This window comes from Schistocerca piceifrons, chromosome 3 (genome assembly GCF_021461385.2).
Source record: "Schistocerca piceifrons isolate TAMUIC-IGC-003096 chromosome 3, iqSchPice1.1, whole genome shotgun sequence".
Taxonomy (NCBI): Eukaryota; Metazoa; Arthropoda; class Insecta; order Orthoptera; family Acrididae; genus Schistocerca; species Schistocerca piceifrons.
In genome coordinates, this window is record NC_060140.1 from 870,951,836 (window position 1) to 870,964,657 (window position 12,822).

Below are 12,822 nucleotides of genomic sequence, written 5' to 3' on the forward strand. Positions count from 1 at the left end.
ATCGTTTATTCTACAAGCACTAGCGGTACGAAAACTATCGTCTACGATTACAATGAAACTGGTAGTGATACTATGTCATTAAAAGCGAAAACCACCTGATGAATGATGTCTTGAATTTTCAGACAACTTAAGACAGAGGAATGAAGAAGATCTTGCAGTAGGTGAGCGTGGAACGGAATTCTTCTCAGTAACTCGTAGTTTACCCATTTTGCTCGTATATTATTTCCTGGATGTTTCAAACTTACGACGCCTGCAGGGTAACCCAACATTCATATCATAAATTTCGAAGTGTAAATTTAAAACAGATTATTGCGTTAGCTAATGTTATGATAACTGCGGCTGTAGCTGAGTCAGTGAGTAGCACTGAGAGTAATTGCATTTCATCTTCGAGACAACTGGAAAAGTTTAATAGCACTTTCATGATATATCCTACGCAAATCAGCTTGTCTCGTGATGCAACTGCTCATCCGCTCTTGCTTAAGCACTAGTTGAGGGTCACATAAATAGGGCAAACCCAGAAGGATAATGTTACGTATCAACCCTGTATCACGCAGCTGGCCGCAGAATTTCATAACTGCGAAGCCTCGTTCACTTTGTGTTCTTTGCGGGAGTGTCAACAAGTGCGAAACGAAACGGCAGCGTTTCATCACGTTAGAATGTTAAGCCCGTATTACACGATGTGCCTAAACCGTACACCTATGCACCAACGCCACTAACGTGCATACCTGCAACTACAGACTAGTTCACTTCCGACCTATTACACCATCCACGCAGGATATACCTAGCGTGCATGCGCAGCAGCAGACTGTACGCGTGAAAAGAAAATAGATCTCTTATGTCCTGATGCCTTGTAAAGTCGTTCGTTCTACCGCGCTCAACTCAAGGACGACTGTATGATATACTGAAGCGTCATACGTTCAAATTATTTGTGAACTCAAGGTTCCTATTTATAAAGAAATTGTTTTCTACCATTATATATTAAGTAATAGTTTTTCTCTGATGTAGGTTAGTACTGTTCTGAATTACAGACGCAACAGTTTTATATTACGACACTTCATTACACGGGTATATGCATATTGAAATTTACATTTATACAGCATATTGCACATGGAGGATCCACTTGTTTTTGGAGCTATTGCCCTGGCAGTGACAGTAAATCTTCGGATTAGGGCAGAGTGGCGACGAAAACGAAATGTCAAACGTTGTTGGGTTCGACCCTGACCGACAAGAAGGGTGGAAGGCGGGGAAATATATTCACTGTTAATGAAAGAACTGAGGCCCGAAGATCCGCAAGAATTTCGGAACTTCGTTAGGATGGACACAGTCATGAGTCACCTTCTAGAGAGTAAGAATTATATGGTTATGTTTTGTGATCATACCAGCCTAGATCACTAATAAAATACCGGTAAACGCCCTGTTATGTTGCTGGCTGGTTCTAACACGACGTTTCCTGGCGAATGGGTCATCTTTTAAAAGTCTGGCTTTTAGCCACAGACTAGCACAGCCCACCATTTCAAAAGTTGTTGTGGATGTATTCACTGCAATTTGCAACACATTAAATGACCAATACTTAGGTGACCTTGTGTTATTTCTCCAAGTTTGGACTATACTCAGAATTTTCCAGTCCTCGTCTGTCGCACTGGGGCAAACTCCAAAGACTTTCTCCCTTTCACTGCTAGTTTCTCTATTCTGGCATGTTGAAATCAAGCAAGAGGTGCAGTTAAATCAAACCTGAACTTTCGTAAACTAACGCATTAAGGTACAAATCGAAAATCACCATATAACGTTATATGCATATTCCTCAGAAAGAAACGATTTCCAACTACCTTACATTGATACAATGGGTCATACATACACCTTTCCTCGCTGTATGCCTGATTTCCGACGCTTAATTCCTCTCTGCTCCATTTCATTTCTAGAATACGAAGCTATCAATAGAAAAAATCCTTTCACAAACAGCTACTATATAAGAGTCGACTGCAAAAAAAAAGTTTCTTTTCTGCATCTTTGAAACCTGTTTACTGGGGAAAAAAATGCAGAAGATCCCCAACGCGAAAAATCCCCGACACGAACGTCTGAAATTAGCCCCTAGACGCCTAACAATAACCAAACAACGAACAGAAAGCACCGTGGTACACCCTTCTGCGCATGCGAGAATTATCGCTGCCTACTGCGCGTGCGCGGATTGACGGCAGTTTAGAACTGCTCTCTATTCCTGCGTGCAGATAATGTGTCTGCTAATTTTCGTAGTTTCACCCGTTCTACCGCTAGATGGCTGTCGCGATAGACCAGTACCGTTCGCGGAGGATCGTCTTGTAATACCGGCTTTAGGCGGAAAGCAGGACGCCAGCGCTTTGCGCGAACTGGGTGGCCAGCATCAGCAGAAGTATCACGTCACCACCTTGTTTCGCGAAGAAATGGGACGCATCGCTAACGCAAGAAGGCGTACTGAATATTGTTACAGGCCAGTCTGTTGGTAGAACAAATGGGTTGAACACATAAGGCGCGATATGATTCGCTGATACATTCGTTTCAGGAAAGCCTATGCCGTCATTACACTATAAATACTCCTGCATTTGTGTTCAGAAGGAAGTTGGTCAGGAGGATGTAAGGCGTACAGGACAAGCGTACTTGACTCAAACATGGTGCAAATGGGTCTGAGCACTATGGGACTTTAAAAAAAATGGCTCTGAGCACTATGGGACTTAACATCTGAGGTCATCAGTGCCCCAGAACTTAGAACTACTTAGACCTAACATCACACACATCCATGCCCGATGCAGGATTCGAACCTCCGACCGTAGCAGCAGCGCGGTTCCAGACTGTAGCACCTAGAACCGCTCGGCCACTCCGGCCGGCGTGCTTGATTCCCTGACACGGTATTAACGCTGGGTATAAGACTGTTGTAGATTTCCTGCACGTACTCAACACAGCCAACAGCCTCCGCAGAGACGTTTTTCCCTCCGTAAGCACCAGTCACGAGTTCGGCGCTGCTGACAGCCGGTGGCAAGGTGTGGTGGTCTTTCGTGTCGACTTGCGCCAGGACACCAGCGTTCCTGACACTTCAGCAGAGCCCACCAGCGTGGCAGGTCAGGGTCGGCGCACTTCTCGACCACACGACAACCATCATCGCGGTTCAAAGAGCGGAGGTGAACCACGGTTGCGGGAGGGGACCGAGGACCTCCTAGGCCTGCGTGTGTAAGCTACATACGCACGCTCCACCTTTTTCGGGAGCGGAGGGTGGATACCCAGCGGGCTGCTGGGCGCTCGAGGCGCAACAGAGGACAGAGGACCGCAGTAGCATCGACAAAGGACAGATGTATATTGCAGAAATTAATGGTTAAAAGTCACTCTTCTTTTACTGCAGCCACCGTCCTACACAGGTCAGAACCACTTGCTGGTCCCAGAGGAACCGGCAAGTAGCGAACGGGGAGAGTGACTCCCGACACACCGTCCATCTGGCACGCCTCCCAGTAGTTGCCATCTGCAAACGTGGTGTCAGAATTGTTTCTTCTGACGCCTGCCACACCGGCGTCGGGATCCTGTACGACTGTATCGTACCAGAGAACCGCAGCAGTGGTAGCAGTTGTGGGATGAGTTGCAGAGCAATTTTCCTGCTCACGCAAATATCTGGTTCGGTTGTGATCATGTCCGGATTAGGAAACATAGTGAACCGGCTAACGTGTCTGAGTTTAAGGGAATTGTAGGGAAGAGTACTTAGTATCAGTAGTTGGTTCGAAAATGGCTCTGAGCACTATGGGACTTAACATCTGAGGTCATCAGTCCCCTAGAACTTAGAACTACTTAAACCTAACTAACCTAAGGACATCACACAACACCCAGTCACCACGAGGCAGAGAAAATCCCTGACCCCGCCGGGAATCGAACCCGGGAACCCGGGCGCGGGAAGCGAGAACGCTACCGCACGACCACGAGCTGCGGACTCAGTAGTTGGTAAAATGTGTGACTTGCCTGGCCGTAGTGTGCCTTGTGATATATATGTTGCTGTCATGTTTTCCATGTGCAGGAATTATGGTCATGTGAAAGAGAACTATAATAAGTAAATTTTTTATATGTTATCTGTGGTCGTGTGTAGCAAGTAGAGCCTATTTTGAGGAGAAAATTGCACAAACATGGCGCAAACGCGAGGAACTTCTGCCGCAGACACAATTTCCGCAACTCAGAGCAGGTTAAGTTATTGCAGAAGCAGAATGGGAAGATGGCTCAAGAATTGCGTAATTTAACGGTGGATTCGAAACAGTCGGGGTCTTATGTCTAAAGCAGTACTACCACTTTCTTCACCATCCGTGGATCCTATAGCCGCTGGCCTTATTCCTGTTCCTCTGGCATAACACTGGAGGATGTCACTATTTTTATACAGGACGTGTTATCCACAGCTAGCTTGTGCAACTGGTCTGAGGCGACAGCATTACAGATGGCCAAACTGCGTCTGTTGGGTGATGCTAATACGTACCTTATGTAGGACGAGGTTTTGAGTACGGTTACTATGTTCACATAATTGGTAGACGGGTTAAGGTATCAGTAAGTTAAGGTATCAGTACATAAAACAGAATTGTGGAAAGTTGATTAATTTGAAGCAGATATCAAACGAGGCGGTGGAAGCGTTTTCGGACAGAATACGCAAGTTGAACGGGCAAACTTACGAGTTGACTGCAAACCGGATGAGGACACGATATTATTGAAGGAAGCGGAGGACAGGACACTTTGTGTTCCGAAGGGTGATTTCTCCAGAATTTTCACGCAGAGTAAGGATGGAGAATCCGCAGGATGTAACTGGGGCACTGAGAATACCCTCGCATCTGCAAGAGGTAGATTGTGCTACTAGGCCTCGAAATGAGCAGACACTGTTTGTGTCAAATGAAGTATGCCACCACTGTGTTCTGGCTTTGAACGGCCAACAAAAGAGAAGGCTTGAACGTTCTGAACCATCGGCTATGGTGTAAACAATATGATCAGATTCATGATTTACTAAATTACTATGGGAAAGAGTACTAAGCCACTCGATTTGACTCAGCAGCGTTAAAGTGCATATCAAAATTGGGATGAAAACACATGAAACTGTATTTTGACTTGGCTATCTTACACGGTTTGAAAACATATTCTTCATTTTTTCCGAAGCTTGAGCTTGCACTTGATTACTGATCAGGGAGTGTATTTTACACTAATTAACTATTCCATTCGTGATTTCCATTTGCTGTGCAATGAGAATTGGGTCCTTCTGTAACGAGCAAATATAATTCTTCACCTGTCGGTAAAAATATTCGTCATAGGTTTGACTGAATGGCACATATTTTAGCAGTATTGCTTTCAATGAACATGGAGATGTTCCGATTTCATCGATAACCACGCCACTGTATCAGGAGCGACAGCTTTGCTCATATGACTTGTCAATGATGTACAGAAATGGCTCCATTTTTACATAAGAACGCTAAACTTTTTCCGAAAAGTGGTGACAGATTTCTTTGTTCCCGTTGGCTGACAGCTATTTCTGCAACCTTCTCATGTCCAATTGATAACATTCTTTTACTAAAGATGTGATACACTCTGTTTAATCTGTAGCAGTAACGAAATCACTACTGAATTTAGGAACTACAGTGGAGGTTTAAAGTTAAAATAATGTTGTGGTTCCAGTAATTCATCAAACGTACGCTTGAATTCGGTGCTGATGTACTTCATAACATGACGCTCCTGAATTCTGTTTTTCCTATTGAAAGAAACTGACGATATGTCTGCGGTTTTGAAATCAAAACTTTTCGACAGCAACGAGGCTACCACTTCCCACTGTCGAAATTCTCACGTAATAACCCCATGCCCGAGGTTCTTGCCTCTGCAAAATGACCGAACACCCACGAATCGATTATTTTATATTTATCGTGAGTCGATCCTCCACCCGTCACTTGTGTCCTCCATCGACATAGCTGTTTTGTAAGCTTGCACACTCGTACACTCCCCGTCATGGATTAACACTTTCAGAAAAACTTTACCAATAGATTTTGTTTGCCCCCGACAATTCACTGCCAAATTTGGTCACTGACTCTAACAATACGTAAACCAATCAATGGAACGGTACCGTTTAGTGTACGCAACAGATTCAGTTTTTGGACATCATTGATGACCTTAGTTAGACATGGAGCCGTTTCTGTAATTTATTGGCTCGTGAGCTGTGCACAGTTATTCCTTCACAGGAAATGTGGCATGTAGCTGAAAAATTGTCATGATTTTACCTCCATTGGCAAAAAATTTCGGAGTAGTCCCCCGTTTAGATCTCCAGGAGGTGACTACCATAGGGGTGGTGATCACGAGGAAAAGACTGAATAACCAACGAATGGACATCGTTCTACGAATCGGTGCATGGAATGACAGAAGTTTGAACGTGTTAGGGAAGCTAGAAAATCTGAAAAGGGGAATGCTTAAGCTCTAGATATAATGGGGTTCAGTGAAACGAAATGGAAAGTATTTATAGTCAGATAACGATAATTCAGGTACATATGTCGACGTCCGAAGCAGAAGATGAAGAGAGAGAGAGAGAGAGAGAGAACAAGTACATGAGAATACTGAACGGGTAATACAGTACGTAAATTACGTAAAGTGAGATGGATTGGAATGCGGTTTTAGAGAAAGGAGTAAAGAGAAGAGTTGCGGGTGAATGGAGAATGTGGGCTTGATAGCACGAATGAAGGAGGAGAAAGACTGAGTTTTGCAAAAAAATTTCAGCTAGTGATATCGAACACTCAGTGCAAGAATCACAAGAGGAGGAGGTATACTTGGAAATGACCAGGATATACGGGAAGATTTAATCTACATCTACGTGATTATTCTGCTATTCACAATAAATTGCCTGGCAGAGGGTTCAATGAACCACCTTCATGCTGTCTCTCTACCGCTCCATTCTCGAACGGCACGCGGGAAAAACGAGCTCTAAAATTTTTCTGTGCGAGCCCTCATTTCCCTTATTTTATCGCGATGATCACTTCTCCCTATGTAGATTGCCACTCCAATTCACGAATCATGTCTGTGGCACTATCTCCCCTACTTCGCGATAATACAAAACGATCCGCCCTTCTTTGTACTTTTTCGATGTCATCCGTCAGTTCCATCTGATGCGGATCGCACACCGCACAGCAATACTCCAGAATAGAGCGGACATGCGTGGTGTAAGCATTCTCTTTAGAAGACCTGTTGCACCTTCTAAGTGTTCTGCCAATGAATCGCAGTCTTTGATTTGCTCTACCCACAATATTATCTATGTGATCGTTCAAATTTAGGTTATTTGTAATTGTAACCCCTAAGTAGATGATTTTACAGCCTTCAGATTTGTGTGATTTATCGCATAATCGAAAATTAGCTGATTTCTTTTAGTACTCATGTGAATAACTTCACACTTTTCCTAAATCAGGGTCAATTGCCACTTTTCGCACCAAACAGATATCTTATCTAAATCATTTTGAAAGTCGATTTGATCATCTGATGACTTTACAAAACGGAAAATGACAGCATCATCTGCAAACAGTCTAAGACGGCTACTCAGATTGTCTCCTATGTCTTTAATATTGATCAGGAGCAATAGAGGGCCTATAACAGTTCCTTGGGGAACGCCGGATATTATTTCTGTTTTACTCGATGACTTTCCCTCTATTACTACGAACTGTGGCCTTTCTGACAGGAAATCATGAATCCAGTCGCACAACTGAGGCGATACTCCGTAGGCACGCAGTTTGGTTAGAAGACGCTTGTGAGGAACAGTGTCGAAAGCCTTCTGGAAATCTAAAAATATGGAATCAATTTGACATCCCCTGTCGATAGTACTTATTACTTCGTGAGTATAGAGAGCTAGTTGTGTTTCACAAGAACGATATTTTCTGAATCCGTGCTGACTGTGTCAGTAAACCGTTTTCTTCGAGGTACTTCATAATGTTCGAGTACAGAATATGTTCCAAAACCCTACTGAAAATCGACGTTAGTGATATAGGCGGATAACTCCTACTTCCCTTTTTGGGAATTGGTGTGACTTGAGCAATTTTCCAGTCTTTAGGTACGGATCTTTCTGTGAGCGAGTGGTTGTATATAATTGCTAAATATGGAGCTATTTTATCAGCATACTCTGAGAGGAACCTGACTGGTATACAATCTGGACCGGAGGCCTTGCCTTTATTAAGTGATTTACGCTGCATCGTTACTCCGAGGATATCTACTTCTGTGTTTCTCATCTTGGAAGTTGTTCTTGATTGGAATTGAGGAATATTTACTTTGTCTTCTTTGGTGAAGGAGTTTCGGAAAACCGTGTTTAATAACTCTGCTTTAGTGGCACTGTCATCAGTGACTTTACACTTGTTATCGCGCAGTGAACGTATTGACTGCGTCTTGCCACTGGTGTGCTTTGTGTATGACCAGAACCTCTTTGGGATTTCTGTTAAATTTCGAGACAGAATTTCGTTGCGGAAATTATTAAAAGCACCTCGCACTGATGTACGCGCCATATTTCGAACTTCTGTAAAACTTTGCCAATTTTGGGGATTTTGCGTTCTTTTAAACTTGGCATGCATTTTTCGGTGCTTCTGCAAAAACGATCTGGCACGTTTTGTGTACCATGTGGGACCAGTACCATCACTTATTAATTTATGTGGTATATATCTCTCAATTGCTGTCGACACTATCTCTCGCACTGATGTACGCGCCATATTTCGAACTTCTGTAAAACTTTGCCAATTTTGGGGATTTTGCGTTCTTTTAAACTTGGCATGCATTTTTCGGTGCTTCTGCAAAAACGATCTGACACGTTTTGTGTACCATGTGGGACCAGTACCATCACTTATTAATTTATGTGGTATATATCTCTCAATTGCTGTCGACACTATCTCTTTGAAAACATTCGAAATCTTTTCTACACTTACATGATCAGATCGGAAGGAGTGAAGACTGTCTCTTAAAAAGCCATTAAGAGCATTTTTATCACCTTCTTTAAATAGATATACTTTGCGTTTCTTTTTGATGGTTGAAGTATTCAGCCTAGCAGCAACTGCCTTGTGATCGCTAATCCCTCTGTTCGTTATAATACTCACTATTTTTCCAGGATTATTTGTTGCTAAAAGGTCAAGTATACTTTCGCAAACATTTACGCTTCGAGTGGGCTCATGAATTAATTGTTCAAAATAATTTTCTGAAAAAGCATTCAGTACAATTCCGGATGACGTTTTGTGCCTGCCGGAAGCTTTAAACGTATAATTTTTCCAGCATATCGAGGGTAGATTGAAGTCAACACCGACTGTAATTGTAGGAGCGTGGTACTTATTTCAAATGAGACTCATCTTTTCTTTGAACTGTTCAGCAACTATCTTCTGAGTCGGGGGGTCGGTAAAACGATCCAATTAATAGTTTAGTCCGAATGTCAGGTATAACCTCTACCCATACTATTTCATACTAACTATCTACTTCAATTTCGTTACAAGGCAAACTACCTCTGACAGCGATAAATACTCCACTACCAACTGTATTTAATGTATCCTTTCTGAACTCTGTTAGATCGTTTGAAAAAATTTCGGCTGAACATATTTCCGGCTTTTGCCACTCTGTACCTATAACTATTTGAGCTTCAGTGCTTTCTATTAGGGCTCTGAGCTCTGGTTCTTTCCCAACACAGCTACGACAATTTACAACTACAATACCAATCGTTTCTACAATTACTGTACTGTGTTTTACCTGCCCACTTGTAAACGGACGTCTATTCTGTGGTTCCCTGAGATCCTCTAACCTAGAAAACCACCCAGTCCCTTCCACCCAGCCCCCACTACCCGTGTAGCCGCCTCCTGTGTGTAGTGGACTCCTGACCTATTAAGCGGAACCCGGAAACCCACAACCCGATGGCGAAAGTCAAGGAATCTGCAGCCTAAACGGTCACAGAACCGCCTGAGCCTCTGATTCAGACCCTCCAATGGGCTCTGCACCAAAGGACCACAGTCGGTTCTATCGACGATGCTGCAGATGGTGAGCTCCGCCTTAATCTCCGGAGCAAGACTGGCAGTCTTTAGCATTTCCGTTATCCGCCTGAAACCAGACAGAATATGCTCCTCTCCAAAGCGACACAGTTCATTGGTACCGACATGAGTCACCACCTGCAGTTGGCTGCACCCTGTACTCTTCAAGGCATCCCGAAGCAGCCTTTCCACATCCGGAATGACTCCCCCCAGAATGCATACGGAGTACGCACTGGCTTCCCTCCCCTACTTGGCAGCCATGTTCCTAAGGGGCCCCACTACGCACCTAACGTTGGAGCTCCCAACTACCAGCAAACCCACCTTCTCTGAATGCCCAGACCTTGTGGGCCAAGAAGCTTCCTCTGGAACAGGTTGGACGACTGCATCCGGCTTAGAGAAATCGTCAGCCACAGATAACGCCCGAAAGATGTTCGCCAAATGAAATGGGGCGGCCCTACGATCGCCCCTCGGGAAGTTTTTCGCTGCCTGCCAGACTTTGGAACGATCTCCTACTCGACCACTGATTAGGGGTCAACCTCAGTGCAGGCAGTACCCGGGGCGGCCACAGCAGTGGACCGATCGGAGAACCCTTGGGGCATGCTCGACGTCCCTCGCATCCCCACGTTCGATCCCCCAGTGACGCCCCTTGTCAGCAGCCTCAAGCTGTGTGACGGAAGCCAAAGCAGCCTGGAGCTGTGAGCGAAGCGTCGCCAACTCAGCTCGCATCTGTACTCAACAATCACAGTTCATATCCATTGCTGCAGTAGCTCCTGTTTGAAACTCATAACAATATGCAAAAAACGAACGGCGTACTCACCTTATTAGCAGCGGGAAATCAAGTGCTCTCTCACTGACGGTCTAACTGACACTAAGCTGTTCTAACCAAACAAACAAAAGCCTGTACGATAGGAGGGTCGGGTAGCAACGGCGGTACTGTACACTACACTGTTATTGAAATAAAAGGTTGTGGCTAGTAAACACTCAAACACGCAAGAAATTACAAATATAAACTAGTAATTACCCAGATAACTGAAAACAAGTCGCTCCTGTTTGAAGCTCGTAAAAATATGTAACACGCGAACAGTGTACTGGCCTTATTACTAACAGGAACTAGTGGTGCACTCTCGCTGACGGTCTAACCGACACTGTTAGTGTTACGTTGCATCGTCATTAGGCAAATATTCCAACATCAGTTACTTGATTGTAAGGCGTGCCGAGGAGCAGATACGGTTCATAATTCAGTAATGATTTAGAGTAGGCTAAAGCTTAAGAGATTAGTCAGGAAGAATGAGTGCACAAAGAAGTGGTATGCAGAGGTACCAAGGAATGGAGAGATACACTCTAACGTCTACGAAGCTGTAGGTACTGTGGTAATGAATAGCCCAGTACGCAGTTCAGTTGGAGAGGAATCGACATCTCTAAAAAGGACTGTCACAGAAGCTGGAAAGAAAAATATAGATTCGAGGATGGTAAGCGCGATGAAACCATGGGTAACAGAAGAAATGCTTCAGTTGATCAACGAAAAAAGGAAGTACAAAAATGATCTGCAAAATTCAGGAATTCAGATATGCAAGTCATCAAGGAATGAAATAAAATGTAAGTGTAAGGAACCTAAGGCAAAGTGGATGCTTTGAAACTGAAGAAATCGAAAAAGGAACGACTGTCGGAGGAACTGACTCAGGACATGGATCAGTCAGGAGCAAACTTTGGTCAAATTAACAGTATGGACGGTAATATTATGAGTGAGTGGAGATAATCTGTTAAATGCAGAGGAAAGAGCGGGTTGGTTGGTAGAATGCTCGTACACTGACTGCCTCTATCAGGGGGAAAACTAATCTGACGACGTGATGGATATTCACGTTGGTGCTTACAGTGTATGTGAGTGGCAATATGTCATCAGACTTTCGGAAAAAAAATCATTCACTATTCTGAAGATAGCAAGAGCAGAAAAGTGAGAGAGCTTTAGCACTATCAGCTTAACAGCCCAATGCGTACAAGTAGTTCACGAGAGTAACATACTCAAAAATGGAAAAGAAAATTGGAGAACTCTTGTACGACGATCGTCTGTCAGTAGGAAAGGCAAAGGCACCAAAGAAGCAGTTCTGACGTTGCGGTTGATAATGAAAGCAAGGCAGAAGATAATTTAAGACACCTTCGTAGGATATGTCGGCCTTGAAAAAGGGTACGACAATGTAAAATGGTGCAAGATGTTTGCAAGACTGAGAAAAACATGGTAAGCTATTAGGAAAGTATACAATAGGAAGTGTACAATATGTAGAAGAGCCTAGAAGGAATAGTAAGGCTGGACGACCAAGAAGGACGTCTTCAGATTAAAGTGTAAGGGACGTAGACTTTCATCTCTACTGTTCTATGTCTACATCAAAGAAGAAATGACAGAAATAAGAGAAAGGTTCAAGAGTAGAAGACAGGGATTAAAATTTAAGAACATCAGTGACAAGATTCGCCGATAAGTGAAAGTGAAGAAGAATTCCAGGATCTGTTGTATCGAAAGATCGGTCAAAGGGCACAGACTATGAGCTGAAAGTACATTGAAGAAATATCAAAGTAATGAGATGTAAATGAGAACAGCGCGAAACTTAACATCAGAATTGGTGATCACGAAGTAGGTAAACTTAAGGAATTCTGCTATCTAGGCAGCAAAATAACCCATGACGGACGGAGCAAGGAGAACATCAAAAGCAGACTACTGCTGTCAAAAAAGGCCATTCCCAGACAAGGCAGGTCTATTAGTATTAAACATAGGCCTTATTTGAAGAAGAAATTTCTGAGAATGTGCGTTTGGAGCATAGGATTGTGTGGCAGTGAATCA